At 41.3% G+C, this 23,617-nt stretch overlaps 1 pseudogene; it reads right to left on the bottom strand.

The window, feature by feature from the left end:
* Nucleotides 1-19,473: 19,473 nt before the first annotated feature.
* Nucleotides 19,474-19,812, bottom strand: LOC102413007 (annotated as a pseudogene).
* Nucleotides 19,813-23,617: the final 3,805 nt, after the last annotated feature.

Genomic DNA, 23,617 nt, shown 5'->3' with positions numbered 1-23,617 from the left:
GTGACCGACTCGTAGCGACCCCATGGAATGCAGCCCACCAGGCTCCTCCATTCATGGGATTTTCTAGGCAAGAGTACTGGAGTGGCTTACACAAGTATTATTAAGCTACTACTAGTAGTGGTGGAAGTAGTAGTAGTATAGCACCTACTGTTTATAAAAAACAAGTACTTTCCACACGTTTTTTATTTCTCAAAGCAGATCTTTAAGGCAGGTACCCTTCCCTAACAGCTATTGGGTAATATAACCCTTTAAAATGATATTTCAAAAGCTAAATCCAAGTTTCTTGAAGACATACTGCTGAATCTACATTGATTCCAGGTGTGGGCAAACATAGGTAGAATTTTTAATTTGTGAGAATTAAAATCTGTAACTGCTCCTTATAGTACTATAATTTCCAAATTAGTCAGTATTCATTATACCCTCCTAAATTCAGAATTCAGTATTAAACACAAACTTGATTACATTTTGCCGGGGTCCAGCCCCGGTGGATCCAGGGAATTCGAAGCGGGGATGGCATAGGGGAGGATCAGGAAACAACTGCTTAATTAAACGTTAATTGAGGTTATAAAGAGTGGTGAAATAAGGATAGCTCAGTAGGAAAATTCAGTGAAGAAAAGAGGCTGAATAATTCAGCCAGAAGGTAAGAGAAAGAATGACATGGGGAGACCAAGTTTCGGTGAACAAGGCCCGCACTTTATTTTCCAAAGTAGTTTTTATACCTTAAGTTATGCATAGAGGATAATGGGGGAAGGGGTAGAGTCATGCAGCAAGCCAGGCTTTCTTCCTGCAAACTTATCATATGCAAAAGCTTAGGTGATTTGCATCATCTTCTGGCCCGGAGGCCTGTTAACATTTTAAGACCCTTTCTTCAGAAAACTTATTTTTCTCTAAAGGTGATTGGTCAGGAGCCACCCTCCAAAAGCATTAGATAAAGTTGCATTCCTACAGAGCAAAGGTGTGGTGGGCTATAACAAGAAAAAGAATTAACTCAAGGGTCCCAGGTTACAAACATTAAAGCTACTACTTACACCAATTATATTAATCAATACACTGCCAGGGACACAGCAGGTAAGGGATATGGAGACTTAGCAGCAACATTGGCCCAACAAGTGAAAATCCCTTCACCAATACAATTTCTAATCAATCTTTTAACTGCTCAAAGGAATCTGTATTTAGACAGTTTAGAACATCTCATGCCTCTCACAGTTGGGAGGCTCTGAGCAATCACATGTGGCCGGAAAAACCTATTCAGGCAGGCTAGAGGACTTCCAAAGGAAACTGTAGGTTGAAACACTATCACACCCAGGAACATTATTAACTGGAGCTGTAAGTTAACTCTTTTTTCAGAGAGAGGTAGTGGCGGACAGCCCCCGTAAAGTCAGAGGTGTAGGTGAAAGCACAAAGCAGAAAGTAGGCAGACTCTGGTTTTGGGGGGTAGATGCTCGAGAATTTCTAGGGGGACTCCTGAGGCTCGATCCCGCCTTTGCGTATGCCGAGCCTCCTTCCTCATGACCTGTGTCATGGGTGGAGCGCCTCACGCTGGCTCCTGGCAGTGATAGAATTCCAGTTGAGCTATTCCAGATCCTGAAAGATGATGCTGTGGAAAGTGCTGCACTCAATATGCAATATGCACTCAATATGCAATATGCCGGCTCCCGGCATCTCCCCCTTTTTTCTTAAAACAGCCAGATGCAGCTCAGTCACGAGCTTCTGAATGTTCTGCCGAAGAATCCTGACAATACAAGGAAAAATGATTATGAGAAGATTAGACAGAATGTTTTTTCCAGAAATAAAGTTACAGAAGGTGTGAAAAAAGTCATTAGTTGCTCCAGCGGCGGTAAAATCCAGTCGAGAGTGTTCCAGGGTCTGTATTTGATTATGAAGTTTCCCTAAGTCCAGGCCAATGTCAGAGCTGTTCCAAACACCTGAGACATGATTTTTTATTTTCTCCCATTCATAATCTGTCTCATTTACCTTTAAAGATATCACACATATCCACCAGTAATCAGCGTGGCAAGACAAAGCCATTTTCACTTTTAAAGCCTGTAACTCAGTCCCAATATGCATTATTGCCTCTTTTAAGGCGTCTACTCTCATTTCTAATTTCCTATCTATAGCTTCCTGTGTTGCTAGAGTTAAAGAAACATTTTTAGACATGGTATCAACATATTGGGCAGTATGCACTTGTTGAGTCAATGATATTGCTGCCGCAGTAACAGAAGTAATTGCTGCTATTAAAGCTGATATTCCTAAAATAAGTAGGCCCACAAACCATCATGATCACATTAAATCTTGTAGTTGTTGTAACACAGCGAGACCATAATTAATGTATCAGTAGGTGGTTACATCATAAGATAAGGTGGACGTTGTAACACTACAAAGGAGCAAACATTATATTGAGGGTTTAAACAAGATGAGAGCATACATTGTTCACAAGTCACTACATTGGGTCCACCAGTGAAAGTCATATGTACATTAAGTTTTCCAGAATCGTTGGAAAAGAGAAAAACATAAGGAGAGGGTAGACAAGCCAAAACAGAATAAGTAGAATTATTTTCTGGTTGGAGTTCGCGCTGCAGCAGCCCCGTCAGTCTCGCCAGGATCTCGATGTTTATCTTGCCTCCCCTTCCGGCGGGCTCCTCTTTTGTGATCGAAGCAATGGGGGAACTGGATGTCTGGGGTTCTGCAACATGGCAAATCAGCCTGTCCCGGATCTAAATGGAAGAATCTGCATTCTGTGGAAAAATACAAGCACATCCTCCACCGCTAGTTAATAATGGGTCAGGACCCTTCCATTGTCCTGAGAGGAGGTCCTTCCATTTGACTAATGGTTTTGCATTTAATTGCTCCAGGCACCAATGGCAAAGCACTGCAGTAGTTCCAGCCAGATCAGTATTTAGAATATTTATTACGAAAAGAGCATGTTGCAAGATTTGATGGGGAGAGTATACTTAAACTCCCCTTCTTTTAATTTTTGAATTTGGATTTTTAATGTTTGATGTGCTCTTTCCACAATGGCTTGTCCCTGTGTATAATAAGGGATGCCTATATTATGTTTAATTTGAAACTTTATACAAAATTCCTGAAAAGACTTAGAAGTGTAAGCAGGAGCATTGTCAGTTTTCAGAGCTTTTGGCAGGCCCAAATATGAAAAACAAGTAAAGAGATGTTGTATCACATCTTTAACTGCCTCTCCGGTACGAGCAGTTGCAATAATAACGTGAGAAAAGGTATCTACAGTTACATGAACAAAGGACAGTTTTCCAAATGAAGAGACATGAGTTACATCCATTTGCCAGAGTACGTTAGGTTTGAGACCATGAGGATTAACTCCCATAGGTAGACTATTATAAACAGTAGGGCAGTGTAAGCAAGAACACACAATCTCTCGAGCAGTCTCTCTGGGAATTTGGAATTGATACCTTAAGGTAGTAGCATTTTGATGATGAAGTAAGAGGCTCTGGCCTCCTCAATCACAGTAGCCACTGTATTTCTAGTTAACAAGTCAGCCAAATCATTAAAGGCATTTAAAGGACCGGGCAATCCGGAATGAGCCCAAATGTGTCCAATGAAAAATATTTTATTTCTTTTCCAAATTTGTTGCTGTAATTTAGTTAACAAATGAAATATGGTAGTTTTATTTTCAGGCAAAACCGCAGTTTCAATGTGTGGAATCAACCTGACAATATACTGAGAATCAGAATAAAGGTTAAATTTCTCATCTGCAAACATAGCAAAAGCCTTTATGACTGTTGTTATTTCAGCGCTTTGAGCTGAAGTTTCCTGTGTTTCTAAAACTTTTTGGTGATTTTTAGTAACTATGGAGGCTTTACCATTTGTTGACCCATCAGTAAAAACTATTTGAACATTTGGAACAGGAGATTGTTTACATCTGACAGAAAAAATAACTGGATGTCTGGATATTAAATTCAGTAAAACATGTGAAGGTAAATCATGCAAAAATTTGACCAAAATAGTTTCCTATAGCAATCTGCCAATTTTCAAACATTAGAAGAGCATCAAGTTGTTCCTTATTATATGGAATTACAATTTCTGATGGCTGTTTACCAAATAATTCAATGTTCTGCTTTTTTCCTTTAATATCAAAGTAGCTATCAATCCTGCATAAGAAGCTGCTACTTTTTTAGTTTGAACGGGAAGATGGACCCACTCTAGGGAGCCATTTTGCCATAAAACCAATTTTTTGTCTGGCTTCCCCAGTTACACTTATGGGGGTTTTATGACAAAGGAATTGTCAAGCAGTTGTCAATTGAATTTTTTAAATTTTTAAAATTTACATTTTAACAACATAAAGTTAGGGATATGTTAATTTAGGTCTAATGTTTAGTTTAGGTCTCTGTATAAATTTAAATAATAAATGTATAACCTCCTTATCTCATTTTAGTATACAGATATACCTAAATGCAAAATGTATTTATATATGGCAAGTATAAACTTATTGACATAATATATATAAATCAATATACTTGAATTAATCTTTATAATTAATATATTAATTAATATTTTTACAGCAATACAACACGTACACAGCTAATACCAACCAACACAAACCAATGTACTGCAATAATACATGTCACACATATATAATATAATTATACAGTATATAGAACATATATCATCACAGCACATCAGTCTATACCAATTAATATCAGCCACACACACATTATATTACTGCAATATACATTTAATTATACAGTATATATATATACATATTGATTTATATACAAATTAAGTAAGTATAGATCTATAAATAGAATTAGGTATACCTTTATTATGTTTTATTTATACCCATACCTAATTAGGCAAACTGTAATTAGGCAAATATATTTATATTATGTATTTATAACAATATATAAAGTATTGTTAATGGTACCGCCTGTTGATAACTAAGAAATTGAGAAAACCCTTCTCTGAGTATCTCCTATTTGAGACAGCACGTCCCTCCCCCATAGGGCAAAGGGAAGCGTAGGAACTACATAGGGTTGGAAAGTTCCACAGGTATCCTCAAACTGCTAATCTAACATTTTTGAACTTTTAACTACTGTGGGGGCTTGAGGGCATATGAAACAAAATTTGACCCCTGAAATCTATCAGGGCAACTTGCCAATCATCACTATTTTGTAAAAGACTTGTAGTTGATCCTTTTTGAATGGAATTATGCCGGCTCCCGGCAACATTTTCCTAAAAGTTCCCTAGACCAGACTCTGACTGACTATGTAAAACAGCAGGATCTTTTAGACAACAACAGCAGAAGAGTGACTTGGGTCTTCACTGATGAGTGATGCTCATGAGTTGACATGCCCTTCCAGGGATGGTGAGGAGGACCTGATGCCTCAGGACCATTCTGAGGTCTGGCAACAGGGACAGTGGCCTTCCCAAGAAGGGGCAGAGCCTGGAGGAAATGTTCATGAATTAGAGCACCATTCTCTTACAAACACGTCTGACCCTCTCACTTCTCCCCTTCATTTTAACCTCTGCAGATCCTTCCCACCCCTCCCCCTGCCAACCCACTTCCAGGAGATTTGTCCTTACCTTTGTAGCAATAGCAGTAAGACACAAAAAGCAGCTGGATTTATAAAAATATGTTTTCAGCTTTTATCTTCTAAAATATAAAGCCTTTGTTATCAAAATTTTAAAGATCAGGAAAAATTAAACTACTGTGCAGGTCTGTGGTTGGAAGTTGGAAACCTCATACAAGTTTCAGTGCGCATTAGTCAAGACATTTAGAGTTCTTTGCGCTTGTTGCTCCAAAGCCTCAGTTTTGAAAAGGGGCCTTCAAAATTCCTAGGCTAGCTTTTGGAAAAGAGGGGGAAATGGAGTAAATAATTGCTTCCTATTTCCAGTTTCACTTCAATACCTTTCCCTCATACAATTCCTTTTTTAACTAACAACTTTATTGAGATGTATTCTTCCCTGATAGCTCAGTTGGTAAAGAATCCACCTGCAATGCAGGAGACCCCAGTTCGATTCCTGGGTCAGGAAGAGCCACTGGAGAAGGGATAGGCTACCCACTCCAGTATTCTTGGGCTTCCCTTGTGGCTCAGCTGGTAAAGAATCTGCCTGCAATGCAGGAGCCCTGGGTTCAATCCCTGGTTTGGGAAGAGAAAGAAGGGAAAGGCTACCCCATCCAGTATTCTGGCCTGGAGAATTGCATGAACTGTACAGAGTGACTGAACAACAACATTATTTTAAAGAAATTGACTTTGACGTAGAATATGATTGTTGTTCAGTCGCTCAGTCATGTCTGACTCTTTGTGACCCCCATGGACTGCAGCATGCCAGGTTTCCCTGTCCTTTACAATCTCCCCAAGTTTGCTCAAACTCATGTACATTGAGTCAGTGATCCTGTCCAACCATCCCATCCTTTATAAGCCACTTCTCAATCCTTCCCAGCAACAGGGTCTTTTTCAATGAGTCAGCTCTTCGCCTGAGGTGGTCAAAGTATTGGAACTTCAGCATCAGTCCTCCCAATGAATATTCAGTGTTTATTTTCTTTAAGATTGGCTAGTTTGATCTCCTTGCTGTCTGAGAAACTCTAGGAGTCTCCTGCAGCACCACAGTTTGAAAGCATCAATTCTAAGTCACTCAGCCTTCTTTATGGTCCAACTCTCACATCCATACATGACTACTGAAAAAAACATAGCCTTGACTAAACAGACCTTTGTTGGCAAAGTGATGTCTCTGTTTTTTAATATGCTGTCTAGGTTTGTCATACCTTTTCTTCCAAGGAACAAGTGTCTTCTAATTTCATGACTGCAGCCACTGTCCACAGTGATTTTGGAGCCCAAGAAAATAAAATCTGCCACTGTCTTCACTTTTCCCCCATCTATTTGCTATTAAGTGGTGGGACTGGATACCATGATCTTAGTTTTTTAAATGTTGAGTTTTAAACTGGCTTTTTGACTCTCCTCTTTCACCTTCATCAGAAGGCTCTTTAATTCCTCTTTGCTTTATTCCATTAGAGTGGTATCATCTGCATAGCTGAAGTTGTTGGTATTTCTCCCGGCAATCTTGATTCCAGCTTGTAATTCATCCAGTTTGGCATTTCACATGATGAACTCTGCATGTAAGTTACATGGGCTTCCTTGATAGCTCAGTTGGTGAAGAATCTGCCTGCAATGCAGGAGACCTGGATTAAATCCCTGGGTTGGGAAGATCCCCTGGAGAAGGGTAAGTTTACCCACACCAGTATTTTGGCCTGAAGAGTTCCATGGACTGTAGTCCCTGGGGTCACAAAGAGTCAGGCACAACTGAGCGACTTTAACTTTTCACTCTGCATAGAAGTTAAATAAGCAGGGTGACAATAAACAGCCTTGATGTACTCCTTTCCCAATTTGGAACCAGTTTATTGTTCCATGTCCAGTTCTGACTGTTGCTTCTTGACCTGCATACAAGTTTCTCAGGAGACAAGCAAAGTGGTCTAGTAGTCCAATCTCTTTAAGAATTTTCCAGTTTACTGTGATCCACATAGTCAAAGGCTTTAGCATAGTCAATGAAGTAAAAGTAGATGTTTTTCTGGAATTCTCTTGTTTTTCCTATTATCCAACGGATGTTGGCAATTTGATCTCAGATTAGTCTGCCTTTTCTAAATCCAGCTTGAAATAAGTAAAAGTGTTAGTCACTCAGTCGTGCCTGATTATTGTGACCCCATGGACTGTAGCCTGCCAGGCTCCCCTATTCATGGGATTCTCCAGGTAAGAATACTGAAGTGGGTTGACATTTCCTTCTCCAGGGGTTCTTCCCAACCCAGGAATGGAACCCGGATCTCCTGCATTGCAGGCAGATTCTTTACCTACTGAACTATGAGGAAGGTCCATCTGGAAGTTCTCAGTTCACTTACTATTGAAGCCTTGCTTGGAGAATTTTGAGCACTATTTTGCTAGCGTGTAAGATGAGTGCAATTGTGTGGTAGTTTGAGCATTCTTTGGCATTGTCTTTCTTTGGGATTGGAATGAAAACTGACCTTTTCTAGTCCTGTGATCACTGCTGAGTTTTCCAAATTTGCTGGCATATTGAGTGCAGCACTTTAACAGCATCATCTTTTAAGATTTGAAATAGTTCAACTGGAATTCCATCACGTCCACTAGTTTCGTTTGTTGTAATGCTTCCTAAGACCCACTTGACTTTGCACTCCAGAATGTCTGGCTCTAGGTGACTGATCACACAATCATGGTTATCTGGGTCATTAAGATATATTTTGTATAGTTCTTCTGTATATTCTTGTCACCTCTTATTAATATCTTCTGCTTCTGTTAAGTCTATTCCATTTCTGTCCTTTATTGTGCCCATTTTGCATGAAATGTTCCCTTAGTATCACTAATTTTCTTGAAGAGATCTCTAGTCTTTCCCATTCTATTGTTTTCCTCTATTTCTTTGCTTTGTCACTTTAGTTCAGTTCAGTCACTCAGTTGTGTCTGACTCTTTGTGACTCCATGGACTGCAGCACACAAGGCTTCCTTGTCCATCACCACTCCTGGAGCTTGCTCAAACTCATGTCCATCGAGTCGGTGATGCCATCCAACCATCTCATTCTCTGTCGTCCCCTTCTCCTCCTGCCTTCAGTCTTTCCCAGCATCAGGATCTTTTCAAATGAGTCAGCTCTTTGCATCAGGTGGCCAAAGCATTGGAGCTTCAGCTTCAGCATCAGTTCTTCCAATGAATATTCAGGACTGATTTCCTTTAGGATGGACTGGTTTGATCTTGTTGCAGTCCAAGGGACTCTTAAGAGTCTTCTCCAACATCACAGTTCTAAAGCATCATTTATTTAGCGCTCAGCTTTCTTTATGGTCCAACTCTCACATCCACATATGACTACTGGAAAAACCATAGAATTGATTAGATGGATCTTTGTCAGCAAAGTAATGTCTCTGCTTTTTAATATGCTGTCTAGGTTTGTCATAGATAAACTGCAGTCCATGGGGTTGCAAAGAGTCAGACACCATTGAATGACTGAACTGAACTGAGGTTTGTCAAAGCTTTTCCTCCAAGGAGCAAGTGTCTTTTAACTTCAATGCTGCAGTCACCATCTGCAGTGAATTTGGAGCCCAAGAAAATAAAGTCTGTCACTGTTTCCATTGTTTTCCCATCTATTTGCCATAAAGTGATGGGACTGGATGCCATGATCTTAGTTTTTTGAATGCTGAGTTTTAAGCCAGCTTTTTCACTCTGTCTTTCACTGTCATCAAGAGGCTTCTTAGATTACTTAGGAAGATTTTCTTATCTCTCCTTGCTATGCTTTGTAACTCTTCATTCATATGGGTATATCTTTCCTTTTCTCCTTTGCCTTAAATTTCTCTTCTTTTCTCAGCTGTTTGTAAGGCTTCCTCAGACAAGCACATTGCCTTTTTGCATTTCTTTTTCTTGGGGATGGTTTTGATCACTGCCTCATGTATGGTGTTACAAACCTGCATCCATAGTTCTTCAGGCACTCTTTTTATCAGATCTAAACCCTTGCATCTCCCTTGATGTCACATGCTTTCTCTGGGAATTTCTGTATATTTTAATTTTTTCTGTATATTTAAATTTTTTTCTTTGTACATCTCTATCATGTTTGAATTTTGTTCATAATGAGCATGTATCATATTTTAAAAACTGTAAGCTAGTGTTTCATATATTGACCATAAATGCAACTTCTTTCAGCATGGCATGCATGTGTTAGAAGTCTGCACAGGTATAGAAGCAGTGATTAAATCCAATACATTTCTCCTTTAAAACACCCTTAGTTTAATATACACACTACCATGTGTAAAATAGATAGCTGCTGAGAAGTTGCTGTATAACACAAGGAACCCAGCCTGGTGCTCTGTGATGACCTAGAGGGGTGAGGGGGTAGGGGTGGGATGCTCAGGAGGGAGGTGATATAGGTATAATTATGGCCAAATTGCATTGTTGTATAGCAGTAATCAACACAACATTGTAAAGCAATTTTCTCCCAATTAAAGAATAAATTTTAAAAAACACCCTTAGTCTAAAGAAAAGTATGAAAAAGCTCACAGGGTAGAAGAGATATTGGGAGGGATTTAGTACAAAGTGGTTTATACCAAGTCCAACTCTATATTCAACAGCATAGCTTCAGAGAGTTCACCTAGCATCTGCATATCCCTTTAAAACAGTCTATCACCAAATTATCACATTTATTCTCAAAAGTGACATTCACTGTTCAAATTAAATCTCTTGAATTGGTACATATTTCTGTGGTGAAATATCTAAAAACAAGGTCAGGAAAAGCATCACTGCCTCTCATAAAGGAAACTTTCATTTGCAGTCAGAGGACAAATGTATCAGAGAACAAGAAAACAGTATCAGGAAATAGTATTGGATGAGGCCAAATACATAGCACAACATTGCCAGAAACAAGATTTGGTAAGAGAAGTATCAAATATATTTCAAGAGGGTATTATGTTCCAGAGGAAATAGAATAGATTTAGAAGTAGATTTGGTTTTCCCTTCCCAGATCTAAAGCATTTCTGAACACTAACAGCTATTAGGTAAGATCTCCATACTATTGGAAACAATAAATGTATGCTTTATGGTTCACACATACTTATTTGGGAATTTTTTTCATGTAATGATGCCAACAGGCATCCTCTAAGAAAATCTTGCGTTAAGCATCCTTGACACTATATAGAGTCAAACTTTACATTCTATTACAACTTTGAGAAGTTCTTGGTTCCTGATGTCTTGATTTCTACTTCCAGTTTCAGCACTATTTCACTGATTAGTTTGGACATACTCTTATTTCTGGAACTTGGTCAGTCCAATTAAAAAATAAAAGAGAATTGCCTTACTCCACAGGGGGGCAGTAAGGGTTAATGACATAACTGATAATCATTTTTAGGAAAGGAGGAAAATGCTATGTATGTGCTTATTGCATATTGATAAATAAAAGGAAAAATAAAGCCCCGCAAACAAAAAGCATGTGTAAACTTAAATACTTTCAATGTTTTGAATTCATAGACAAATTCAATTTATATGCTTTACCAAGGAAGGTGAGAAAAGAAAGAAAAAAAAAAAAACACCTCAGCTTTAGAAACACCAATGTTCCCAAGGTCATATGAATGCTAGGAAGGCAACCTTACCACTTTGTTTCAATATTGCTCAGTCTTATCCATTAGTCTCACTTTTTTAGAAATGTGTATAAGCCGGTTTACTATAAAAACTGAAATGCAGAACCACATATTTTGGAAAAGGGATTGAAAATAGAAAACTCATTTAGACTAACCAAAGAGCTCTCTAAATTCCATTTTGCTCGACTGGAAACCCAAGGATTATTGTGGGTTGCTATTTTTTATTAGTTACAAATTGAAAGTCATTACTGCAAGGTTCTAGTACCAACTGCAGAGCATCTAAGAAATCTGAATATTTTTCCCAGGGACCAACTAAGTTCCTATTTTATTGCCCCAGCTCTTGGTTCAATGCAGTTTGAGGTATCTACAACAATTTACTCCTTAGAATTTCTTTTCAGTTTTGGCAGATTTACTAATCAAGCTCCAGGGAGCAGCAGAGTGGCAACAAGTGATTCTCAAAGAGGTCAATGTGGGAGGGTAGACAGTCAACCCCCACATTCTTCACTCAGAGCTAGCTGAGAAGCTTTAGGTGTATCTAAGTGGGGGGAAAATTCAATTATAATTTTATATTTGGGGAAAATACTTCTACTTTTTAAATAAGACTAGAGAAGGTAAGACTCTGGAAAAACTAGGTGTATAGATTTTAGAAGCTTGAGAAGCATTAACAAATACTGAACATTATTTATTTACTTATATTTTTGGCTGTGCAGGGTCTTCGTTGTTGCATAAGGGCTTTCTCTAGTTGTGGTGAGCAGACGCTACTCTCTAGCTATGGTTTGAGGGCTTATTGTGGTGGCTCCTCTTGTTACAGAGCCTGGGCTCTAGAGCCTGTGAGCCTGTGAGTTTCAGTAGTTGCAACATGCAGGCTCAGTAGTTGTGGTGCAGGGGCATAGTTGCCTCACAGCATGCAGAATCTTCCCAGACCAGGGATCAAACCCATGTGCGCATTTGTAGGCAGTTTCATTGAACCACTACCGAAGTCCCAGCAATGAACATTATTGTCAAAGTAGGAAGGTTTTAAAAGAACTGGTCATTTAGCTGGAATCTTAAGAAAATTTTCTTGTTAGAAGAGGTGACAGAGCAACAGGGAAATCTCCAGTACCCGGCGTTCCAGTTTTCTCCCCTCCCACGCCTGTCTGCTCACAGCAAGCTGTGAATTTGGAAGGCAGAACTGCATCTTGATTAGCTTCAATCAAGGCCAAGTTCAGTTGAAATCATGGCACTGTGCTTCAGAACCGAAACCCAGAAACATAACCCTTGCCAAGTGGCGATTACAAAAGGTTGAGGGTTTTAAATGTGCCTAAAGGTGACTGGGAAATTAAAGATGACAAAATGAGGAGAGAGGGAGGGAGGGACAGAAAGAGAAAGAGAAACAAAGAGAGGCAGAGAAAGAAGAGGTGGGAATGGGGACAGCTCTGTGCAAGAGAACAATCAAGCTCTAGAAGAGAGGGAGAGAAAATTAAAAATTTGTATTAAATTTTACATTTATGAAGAAACACAGAATCTCTAACAATAGATCATCATACAATTAAGTGTATGCTGCTGCTGCCGCCAAGTCGCTTCAGTCATGTCCAACTCTGTGCGACCCCAGAGACGGCAGCCCACCAGGCTCCCCCATCCCTGGGAGTCTCCAGGCAAGAACACTGGAGTGGGTTGCCATTTCCTCCTCCAATGCATAAAAGTGAAAAGTGAAAGTGAAGTCACTCAGTTGTGTCCAAGTCCCAGCGACCCCTTGGACTGTAGCCCACCAGGCTCCTCCATCCATGGGACTTTCCAGGCAAGAGTACTGGAGTGGGGTGCCATAGTAACCAATAAAAAACACTGTTCACTATAATGCACAGAACTTTAGCACTTTAAGGTAACAAGTCTACAGCTGCCAGAAAGTAGAATTACAAACAGTGTCCAAAAGCATGTATTCTTTGGAGACAAGCAGCAGAGCAGGCACACACACATTTCACACTCTAACCACAGCAATTTCTCTGAACTGCTAGAGAAATACAGTCCTTGGAGAATAAAGAGGGACTCTATGCCTATATCCCACGGAGGAACACACTTTAAGAGTCACTTCTAAAAGGAAAACTCTCATATCTTTTGGGTTTCTCATGACCTTGCTTTGCAGGCTATGTGGTACAGCTGGGTCACTGTACAGTGATGCCTGTCAGGGATGACTTATTTAGGTTCAAATACGCTCCATTAAAAATCACTCATAGGTGGGTAAAGTTACTTACCATAGTTATTCAGAAATGTCATCTGGAAGACTCAAGTGAATCAAAGTCTGATTTACAAAGTTATTTTTGAGATCTACAAGTTTGTATTTTAAAGGTCTCCTGGAACGTGGGCTAATTTTCACAAAACTTCCAAGGAAGGTGTTCTTGGGAATTTCTTTAACACACAGATAAAAGTCATTTTTAATTTGCTATCATTTGCATGCAAATAGCTGATGCTAAAGCTGAAACTCCAATACTTTGGCCATCTCATGTTAAGAGTTGACTCATTGGAAAAGACTCTGATGCTGGGAGGGATTGGGGGCAGGAGGAAAAGGGGACGACAGAGGATGAGATGGCTGGATGGCATCACTGACTGGATGGACGTGAGTCTGAGTGAACTCCAGGAGTTGGTGATGGACAGGGAGGCCTGGCGTGCTGTGACTCATAGGGTCGCAAAGAGTCGGACACAACTGAGCGACTGAACGAACTGAATTGAACACGCAAATAAGTGCTGCCACACAATATCAAGGGTGTTGCATCTTCTGAAGGAAGGCTAATAGTGCCCTCTGCAATTTTTTTCACTAATAATTTACTTAGCACACACTTTCTTCAGAAAAAGTACAAAGGTTGTGACCTTACCATTATAGAATTATTTCATCTTCTTAAACACTAGATTTCTTTAAGGAGATATTACTGGTATCCTCTTTATTACCTTTATCACACAAGAATGGTAATTGTGTCATGTCTACAAACCTGGTGGAAAACAGTCCAAATGGCAGTTCCTTACAATTTGATTAGCTAATTCTAGAATATTCGTTGAAATATTAAACAAGATTTGGGAAAACTTTGTGGGTTTATTTTGCTAATGTGTATTTGCCCCTCTTCAGGGGATCTTCCCAACCCAGGGATCGAACCCAGGTCTCCCACATTGCAGGTGGATTCTTTATCAGCTGAGCCACAGGGGAAGTCCTAATGAATATTTATCTGACGCCGGGAGCCAGCACGGGAGATCCCACCCATGACAAGGTCATGCGGAAGAGACCTGATGGGCAAGGCGAATCAGGACTCGAGGGACCCCTGGACCTGCTCGAGCATCTACCCCAAAACCAGAATCTGTCTGTCTTACTATTTTATGACTTTTACCAACTCCTCTGACATTAACATGGGGCTATCCCCAACCACCTTTCCCTGAAGGAAATCAACTTAGAGCTCTAGTTATTAAGTCTCCTGGGCATAATAGGAGTGTTTCAATCCAAACTCCTCAGATGGCTTTCTAACTTGCCTGACAGGTTTATCCGGACTCTTACAACTATGCATGTGATTGTTTACAGCCTCCCAACCACGAGAGGCACAGGAAGCTTAAAACATTCTAAAAATATAGAGCCTTTCAAGGAGTTAAAATTATTAGAATAGAACTGGTGAAGGATTTCATTGGTGAGCCAATGCTTGCTGCCAAGTTTCCTTATTCCTTACCCATTATGTCCTTGGGAGTATATTAATTAATATGGTTGGTATATAGGAAAAATAAGTAGTAGCCTTGATGTTAACAACTTTAGACCCTTGAGGTAATAAATTCTTCCCTTGTTATACCCCACTGCACCTTTGCCCTATAGGAATGCAACTTTATCTAGTGCTTTCGGAGACTGGCGCCAAACTTTAGAAAAATTACTCTTAGAGAAAATAAGTTTTCTGGTTGACTAACCTTTATCAGAACAAAGAGTCATAAAATGTTAACAGGCCTCCTGGCCAGAAGATGATGTAAATCACATAAAGCCTTTGTATACGATAGGTTTGCAGAAAGAAAGCCTGGTCTCAACAAGGGTCAGGGCGGCTGACCCTGCATGGCTCTGCACCCTACATTCTCATCTATGTACAACTGAGGGTATAAAAGCTCCTTTTGAAAATAAAGTTATGGGCCTTGCTGACCGAAGCTTGGTCTCCCCATGTCATTCTTTCTTTCTTTTTCTCTCTTCTCTCTTTCTCTTTCTCTTCTTTTTTCAGGCTGAGTCCGTGGAGCACAGAGGCCCTCTGAGTTCACTTTTTTGCCTGGGCTTCTAAGACCCGATTGGGAAGGCACCCTGCGTCTTCACCGGGGAGAAGGCGTCCTGCATCCTCACCCCACCGAGAGGGCACCTGCGGCCTCTGTGAACAGAGCAAGTTCTGTGTCAGGAGCTTTATTGGCTTTCTGTGTAAACCAAGGAAGATCAAGCCTCTTTTTCTCTCCTTTTCTTTCTATCGCCGACACCATCATCCTGAGGGTATCCCTGGATCCTGCCGGGGCTGGACCCCAGTAAGTGGTGCCCGAAAAAGGCTCCCGGAGGTAAGTCTCCCCATTGTTCAGTTTTTGGGATGGCTAGGACCCCACTCAGGGTGCTGCAGACCCCCCTGCATAAGATAGGTAGGGTGAGGAGGAGTGGGTAGTGGAATCGTTTTGTGTAAACACAAGTAAAACGAGACAGAAATTTCTGACACGGGTAACAATGAATCAAAAGAACGACAACTCTTTCTAGGAGTAATCTTGCATTTGTTAAATAAAAGAGGGATTAAAGTTAAGAAAGCTAGTGTTCAACCCTTTTTTAAGTTTGTACAAGAGCAATGTCCTTGGTTTCCAGAAGAGGGCACTGTTAACCTAGATACTTGGGAAAAGGTAGGAAAACAGCTAAAAACTTATTACACTTTGAATGGCCCAGAAAAAGACCCCACTGACACCTTTTCTCTATGGAACATGATTAGGGACACTTTAGATCCTGCTCATGCATCTGAAGAGTAAATACTTTGAGACCGTAATGCGGGGCGGTTGGGATGGTACCTGCCTAACTGCTGGCAGGGTGAAGAGTGTACAAAATGAATAAGAATATTCTCTAGAAAAATGGGTTTCTCTGCATCTAAAAATAAACAAATGTTTTTGAAATATTACTTCACATGTTAGCCCATAGAGGCATTAAAGAAAGCACAGGAAGACTGTCTAAATTTCTACGTTTGTTTTATACTTTACTTGGGCCAGCAAGGGTTCCTGTAGATGCTTTTGCTCTGTGGAATGTGATTAAAAATGTCCTGGACCCCCGTCATGAGGCTGTCAGCTTATGGGGGAGGCTATAGCTGTGGGTGGTGGTGGGTCTCCACTTTCTGCACAGATCATATTTTCTGCCATTGACAAAGAAAAGGAGGGAGACTGTGCTCTACCTCCCCAGGAAGGAGAGGGCTTGCCGGACGCTGCGGCTGGGCACCCTCGCAAGCCCCCTCCCCCTCTGCGCAAACCTTTAAAAACTTATCCACCACTTTCTGAGTTAAGGCGATCACCGCCGCCTCCGTTAGCGCCTCCCAGGGCCCAGGAGTTACCCACTTTGCCCCCAAAGCCTCCTGAAGCATTGCCTAAGGCTGAGGAAGATAAAAAGTTTTTTGAACAAAGGAACTTTTAAAACAGACTCGTGCACAATATGCAGAGCGTGCTCCTTAGAGAAAACCCCCTCAGGGGGTGCCTCACTCAGGCTAGGAAAGAAGCAAAAAGGTAAGGGGATTTAGCAACAATATTAACCCCTGACAGGCCAGTTACTCCAATTCCAACGGGAGTGGCTGGCCCCCTACCTGAGGGCATTGTAGGATTTGTGCTGGGGCGTAGCTCGCTTTCTTTTCAAGAAATGTCGGTGGTGCCTGGTGTAGTAGATTCTGATTATATTGGGGAAATTAAAGTTTTGATCTCGCCGCCTACCAAAACTGCAAATTAATGAAGGTCAAAGAGTAACACAGCTTTTGCTTTTACCTTATTATCAGACAGGAAAAAACTTGACTTCTCAAGCTAGGGGCCACAGAGCATTTGGATCTAGTGATCTAGCCTTTTGGGTGCAGGAAATTACAGCTCCAAGGCCTTTAAAAGATCTTTTAATTCAAAGAAATAAAGTGTCAGGGCTGAGTTACGAACAGTTATTTAGGCTTTTCAACATTTAAGAGACCACACCTTCAATCTTTTGACTGACTCCGGATATATTGTAGGATTGTTTCCTCATATTGAGACTGCTAATATTCCAGAAAATAAAACTACTATCTTCTCCTTGTTATCTGATTTACAAAAAGAGATTAAACACAGAGATAAAAAATATTTTGTGGGACATATTAGAGCCCATTCTGGCTTGTCTGGCCCCTTACATGAAGGAAATGCTTTGGCAGATGCATTGACTAAAGTAATTGCTTTAAACTTACATAAAAAGATTGACAAGGCCAAAAATTCTCACAGAATTCACCATCAAAATGTAGCTGGTTTAAGGTATGAATTTCATATCCCTAGAGAAACAGCTAGACAAATAGTTAAGTTATGTCCAAACTGCCCAATATTTAATCCATCTCCACCATTAGGAGTAAATCCCGGAGGCCTTAGGCCTAATGTTCTCTGGCAAATGGACATAACTCATATCCCGGCCTTTGGAAAACTGTCCTTTGTGCATGTTACCGTGGATACCCTTTCTCATATTATTATAGCCTCTGCTAGATCAAGTGAAGCAGTAAGAAATGTAATTCAACACTTGTTTCAATGCTTTTCCCAAATAAGACTCTCCGAACAGATAAAAACAGATAATGGCCCAGCTTATACTTCTGCTGCTTTTAAGAGATTTTGTCAACAATTTTCCATAGTACATTCAACAAGAATACTTAATATTCCCCAAGGTCAAACCATAGTGGAAAGGACACACCAGACTTTAAAAAAATCAGATAGCTAAAATAAGATAAAAAAATTTAAATATTCTTCTTCACATCATGTTCTACACCATGCTTTGTTTGTAATTAATCATTTAAACGTAGACACACAGGGGCAGACTACAATGATGAGACACTAGATTCCTGAAAGGGTTATGACTTGGCCCCTGGTCAAGTGAAAAGACCTCCTTACCAGAGAGTGAAAAGGGCCAGATGTGTTGCTAGCTTATGGGCAAGGGTATGCTTGAATTTTTCCACAGGACACAGATTTTCCGATTTGGATCCCGGACAGACTAATTTGTCATGTCAGAGTCCCCCAGACACCAGGTCCGCGGTGCATACACTCGCTCGCTTGCCGCCCCCCAGCCAGCTCTCACCTCTGTGCCACCAGCTGTGCCCCGCACCCTCCTTGCTGCACCCTGCGACCTAGAGCCAAAAAAGTTCATGCAGCCAGTGAGGGCCGGAGACGAGAGCGCGCCCACGCCCACGGAGTGCCCTCCAGACCAACGTGGCCCCGCCGGGGAGAGGGGAACACCCCGAGCACAGGCGGCAGCGGCTAGCCCAAGTCTGTGACCCCCGCCCCTCTGCCCACCATGGGCGCCGCTGCTCACAATCTGATTCTTTCTCCACATAAGCACTGTATTGGGAGATGGTGTAGACAAAGGTAAGAATCCAAAACGTTCTTTGTAATTGATGAGAACAAAGTAGAGCTCAGTAAGGCTGGAGGGGGTATGGGAACCACCCAGTAAAACACAGGCTTGAGCAGCTCCCCCACATACATTTACATAAGCTGTAATCATTTCATTATTAACATAAAGAGGATAAATGGGAGCAAACGGAGGAAGACAAATGTGGCATAAAGTGGAAGGCAGGTGGGAAAAAGCATGGTTAGCTGTAATCTCTGGAGAAGGCAATGGCACCCCACTCCAGTACTCTTGCCTGGAAAATCCCATGGAAGGAGGAGCCTGGTAGGCTACAGTCCATGGGGTCACTAAGAGTCGGACATGACTGAGTGTCTTCACTTTCACTTTTCAGTTTCATGCATTGGAGAAGGAAATGGCAACCCACTCCAGTGTTCTTGCCAGGAGAATCCCAGGGACGGGAGACCTGGTGGGCTGCCGTCTATGGGGTTGCACATAGTCTGACACAACTGAAGCGACTTAGCAGCAGCAGCAGCAGCTGTAATCTGAATGGCACACTGGAACAAGAGCTGAGCTAAGGAAAACCTTCCATACTCTCCACTCCTCATTTTTACTTTATTTACTTACTTATCATTATTTTTAAACATTTATTTATTTACTTGACTGTTGTCGGGTCTTAGTTGCAATGTGCACGCTCTCTAGTTGGTCCTGCTGGCTACAGAGCACTGAGTTCGTTTGCTGTGTTCCACAGAGCTTAGTTGCCTCTGCGGCATGTGGGGTATTAGTTCGCTGACAAGGGGTCAAACCATGTCCTGCACTGGAAGCCAGATTCCTTTTTTTTTTTTTAAGAGCTTTTTATTGAATGTGTTACTAAAGAGGTTTAGTCAAAAAGACCAAAGCCCATGTCATCATCAGACTCTTCAGATTCTTCTTTCTTTGCTTCTACTTTTTTCTCCTCAGCTGGGGCAGCAGTGGTGGATAGGATAGGTCCACCAGCCCCTACAATACAAATGAGGCTCCTGATGTTGACATTGGCCAAAGCTTTTGCAAACAAGCCTGGCAGAAAAGCTCAACATTTATACCAGCGGCTTTAATGAGGGCATTGATCTTATTCTCCAAGACCATCACCTCATTGTTGTGCAGAATGAGGGCTGAGTAGATGCAGGCGAGCTCCAAGACCGGGACCATGGTGCGGGTGAGTTCTAGCTGGAGGCTGCCAGGTGCAGTGCTAGTGGCCAGTTGATGTGAGGACCTCACCCTAAAATGGTGGAAGCTTCCTTGGAAGGACTGAACACCTTAACGGCAGCAGAGGAAAGCTGAAAAGTGGATTTTTCTTTACCAGTGGGCCACCAGGAAAGTCCCAGTCCTCATTTTTAAGAGTGGATGATACTGGATCTTGGGGAGACAAAAGTCACAAGCTCACATCACAGCAGAAGCAGATCTTTATATCTCACCATTCATCATCTCTGAGTGGAAACCCCATCCATGCTTCAAGGCTCAATTCAAAAACCATCCCTTCCTCCTTTCTCTTTCACCTCTGAATCTCCACACATGACTGAACTCTGAACCTAGAAGAGCAACAGTTTTGTGTTGCTTGTCCTGGCATCCTGTCGTTTTTTTCCCCTTGTCCTGGGCTGCTTCTCCCCTGAGGCCCACTGGTGCTGGAGGAGAGAACCTTACATCTCCTTCAGGACACTACTGATGTCTGTGCAGACAGGAAGGCTGTTCTACATAGAGGGCTGTCTTGCTCCAGAAAAATAATGAAATGTGTCTTGGCCCCATCCCTTTTTCCTTCTTTTCAGTAAATGACTTTCATAAATGTCTCTCTATTCCTATGAACCTGGCCAGAAGCTTAAGGTTTTCCCTCAGAGGATCAAAAAAGGGAAAAAAATAAAATGAAATCCTGGGATGTACAGGAGACCAGAAGCCAGATGCATTCAGCGTTTCTCTGGTTTCCCCTTTGAGTGACAGGCAGTCACAGACATGGCATGACTGCTCATGTCACAGGGCCACAGCAGTCATGTGTAGTGACTGACAGGGAATTTAAAGGTAATAAAGAAGCATCTATAATTTTTTCCTATTATTATTATGCTAAAAAGAACTCATTATGAAATCATGTTTAAATAGAAGACGGCTTATACCTAAAGGAGGAATTAGAAAAACGAGATGTCTTCTCTTGTCACTGAGCCTTTGTGAATTCAGAAACCTTGACAAATGAGTCACTGAAAAGTCCTAAGAGGTAACATTGTTAACCTGCCTCTTCTCCCGAGAAATTAGACATGAGAGACTAGAAATAAAAACTCAAGTCCACCACCTATCAAATTTCTGAAGAAACTAGTGGCAGAAGTGTAGGGTAAGGAAATTAGAGAAAGTGAGGTTCGAAGAACAAGACCAGCACTTTACAGGAACAGATCACCTTTAATGAGGTGAGAAGGGGCAGCAGTCAGATTAGTGAGCTGCTGCACTAACCCAAGAAAAGAGGAAGTATATATGTGGAAATCTACTGTCTAAAGGGGGCGTGTTCTTCTCCAAAGTTGTTCGGATTAGTTATCTCTTAAATGGCTGGGGCAAGGAATTCTGGAGATCGGCCAGAGGCTGGGACCAGCTGGGAGCTAGGCATAATCAACCTTAATGTCTATTTCTTTCTTCAAGTGAGAGAGTTCTTTGTTTTGCATAGAATGGTGGGGAGGACCCCAAGGGGAGTTTTAACTCCAGGCTATTTTGAGCTGTGTAACTTTCCTTCAAGGAAAGTGACAGACAAAAAATGAAAATAAAACAAATGAGCAGATCTGATTCCAAGAAATAGTGCTTTAGTTGCTGCAAAGTCCTGGAAAGCAAAGCTGGATTATCATTTCCTTGAGGAAGAAGCTGTGTTTTGTTCACCGGTGAATTCCTTGTCTGCTAGGCAGCAAAAAGGAGGCACTCAGTAGATGTCTAGTGCATCAAAATCTTTGAGGCACACTTGGTCTAGGAAAGGCTAGGACATGCCTGCGTTCTCTTCCATAGCGAGCATTTCTGAGTCTCTGCCAATCTTTTCTGTTCTGGGCACTTCACAGAAAAGCAGATGCCCTCAGTCTTTTGTACTATCTATTCTAAGCCTGGGTCTCACAGTAATTTATTTCCCTTCTTTTCCTGCAGTGAAAAAGTGACAACTTCTCTGGCAAACAATGTCTTCATTGTCACTAATGATGACAAATCAAAAGGTCAGCAGGGCCTCTATTTTTCATGCCTACTTTTGGGTTGGCAGTTTGGATTTAGTTGGTAAATAGCCTATTTACCAACTATTTAGTTGGTAAATAATCTAACTACTATTGGTTAGACTACTATTGGTTAGAAGTTATTCTCAAGTTTAAGGGTTTTATTCTCAAACCTTGGAGCATCGGAAGTCAGGAAGCGCCCTCTGATCTGAATGCTCATTCTTCCTGTTCCTGTTATGGACCTCTGCCTTTCACACCAGCAGAGCCAGGCAGCTCTGTCTAGAGAACTTATTACTTTTTTAAAAATAAGATATCCATGATCAGAAAATCAACATATTTTATTGTTAATAGTGATGATAGAGAATTTTCTCATCCTGTTATCTATCCATTCATCTGAGGTCACAAAGAACATGTCTTAAGATATTCAGCAGATTATGACAGGGCCTGTGTTTGAAGGAACAAAAACCTTGTATTCAAAATAATTTTGTTTTCAAGCCTTCCAATCATTCATCGTATGGCTTTGCTAAACCCTGAAAGGGTACTCTAGAGGATCTGTAAGTGATGATGCCCTGCACAGCCATGTGGGGCACAGCCCGCCCATGTACACTTGGTATTAATCTCCCCACCTTCTGGATCCCTGGAAGCGGGTGTGTGGTGTGGGCGTGTTTCGTGTATTTGACATCTATAAATACACTCAGAGCTGCTCGGAGCTGCTTACTGGTATTTCAGTACATTCACTATTCCCAGTTTTTACATATACCCACACCCTCATAAAAAGGAGTAAAGCAGAATTTTATTTCTACTGTGATGACCATGACTCAGATAAATTGCTATAAAACCAGACGTCACTTTTATTTTATTTTTAAAAAATTAATTAATTAATTTTAATTGGAGGTGAATTACTTTACAATATTGTAGTGGTTTTTGCCATACATTCACATGAATCAGCCATGGGGGTACATGTGTTCCCCATCCTGAACCCCCCACCCATGTCCCTCTTCAAAGTTGCAGGATATAAAATTAACACACAGACATCACTTTTAAGTGTACCCCTTTTGTCTGTAGAACAATGAGACACATAAAGAACATTCTGCTCTCACTCTTTTCCCTTCACCTTCCTTGGTGCTGGCTTCCATTTATGCCATCACCTGCCTCTACAGTTTGGTTTGAGGTTTGTTCTTCTCCCAGTCTGTAACCCTGACTCTATTTCTTGGCTAAAGCTTTATTCTCTCCTTTTTCTCAGGTATCCCACCTGCAAGTCCTCTGGTCATTGCAGCCCAGACCTCCATCACAGTCACACTGACCTGGAGAGTGTTCCAGGCCCATCACCCCCTGGACCCACTGCCTGGTTTCTCCTCAATCTCTGGAGCTGGACTGGGTCCAGACTTTGGCCTTGCTTCCTGCTGGGTATGGAGTATACAACACGTGTTGGCTTCAGTTTCCTCATTTGAAAAATGGATATATTAACAAGACTTACCTCTTCGGGTTTTTAATGAAGACTGGTAGATCGCTGTTCAGTTGAGTTCAGTTCAGTTTCTCAGTTGTGTCCGACTCTTTGCAACCCCATGAATCACAGCATGCCAGGCCTCCCTGTCCATCACCAACTCCCAGAGTCTAGCCAAACTCATGTCCATTGAGTCAGTAATGCCATCCAACCATCTCATCCTCTGTCGTCCCCTTCTCCTCCTGCCCCCAATCTTTCCCAGCATCAGGGTCTTTTCCAATGAGTCAGCTCTTCGCATCAAGTGGCCAAAGTATTGGAGTATCAGCTTCAGCATCAGTCCTTCCAGTGAACA

This window comes from Bubalus bubalis, chromosome 17 (assembly GCF_019923935.1).
Source record: "Bubalus bubalis isolate 160015118507 breed Murrah chromosome 17, NDDB_SH_1, whole genome shotgun sequence".
Classification (NCBI taxonomy): domain Eukaryota; kingdom Metazoa; phylum Chordata; class Mammalia; order Artiodactyla; family Bovidae; genus Bubalus; species Bubalus bubalis.
The sequence above is the reverse complement of the archived record's forward strand: the minus strand, read 5'-3'. Positions and strand labels throughout refer to the sequence as shown.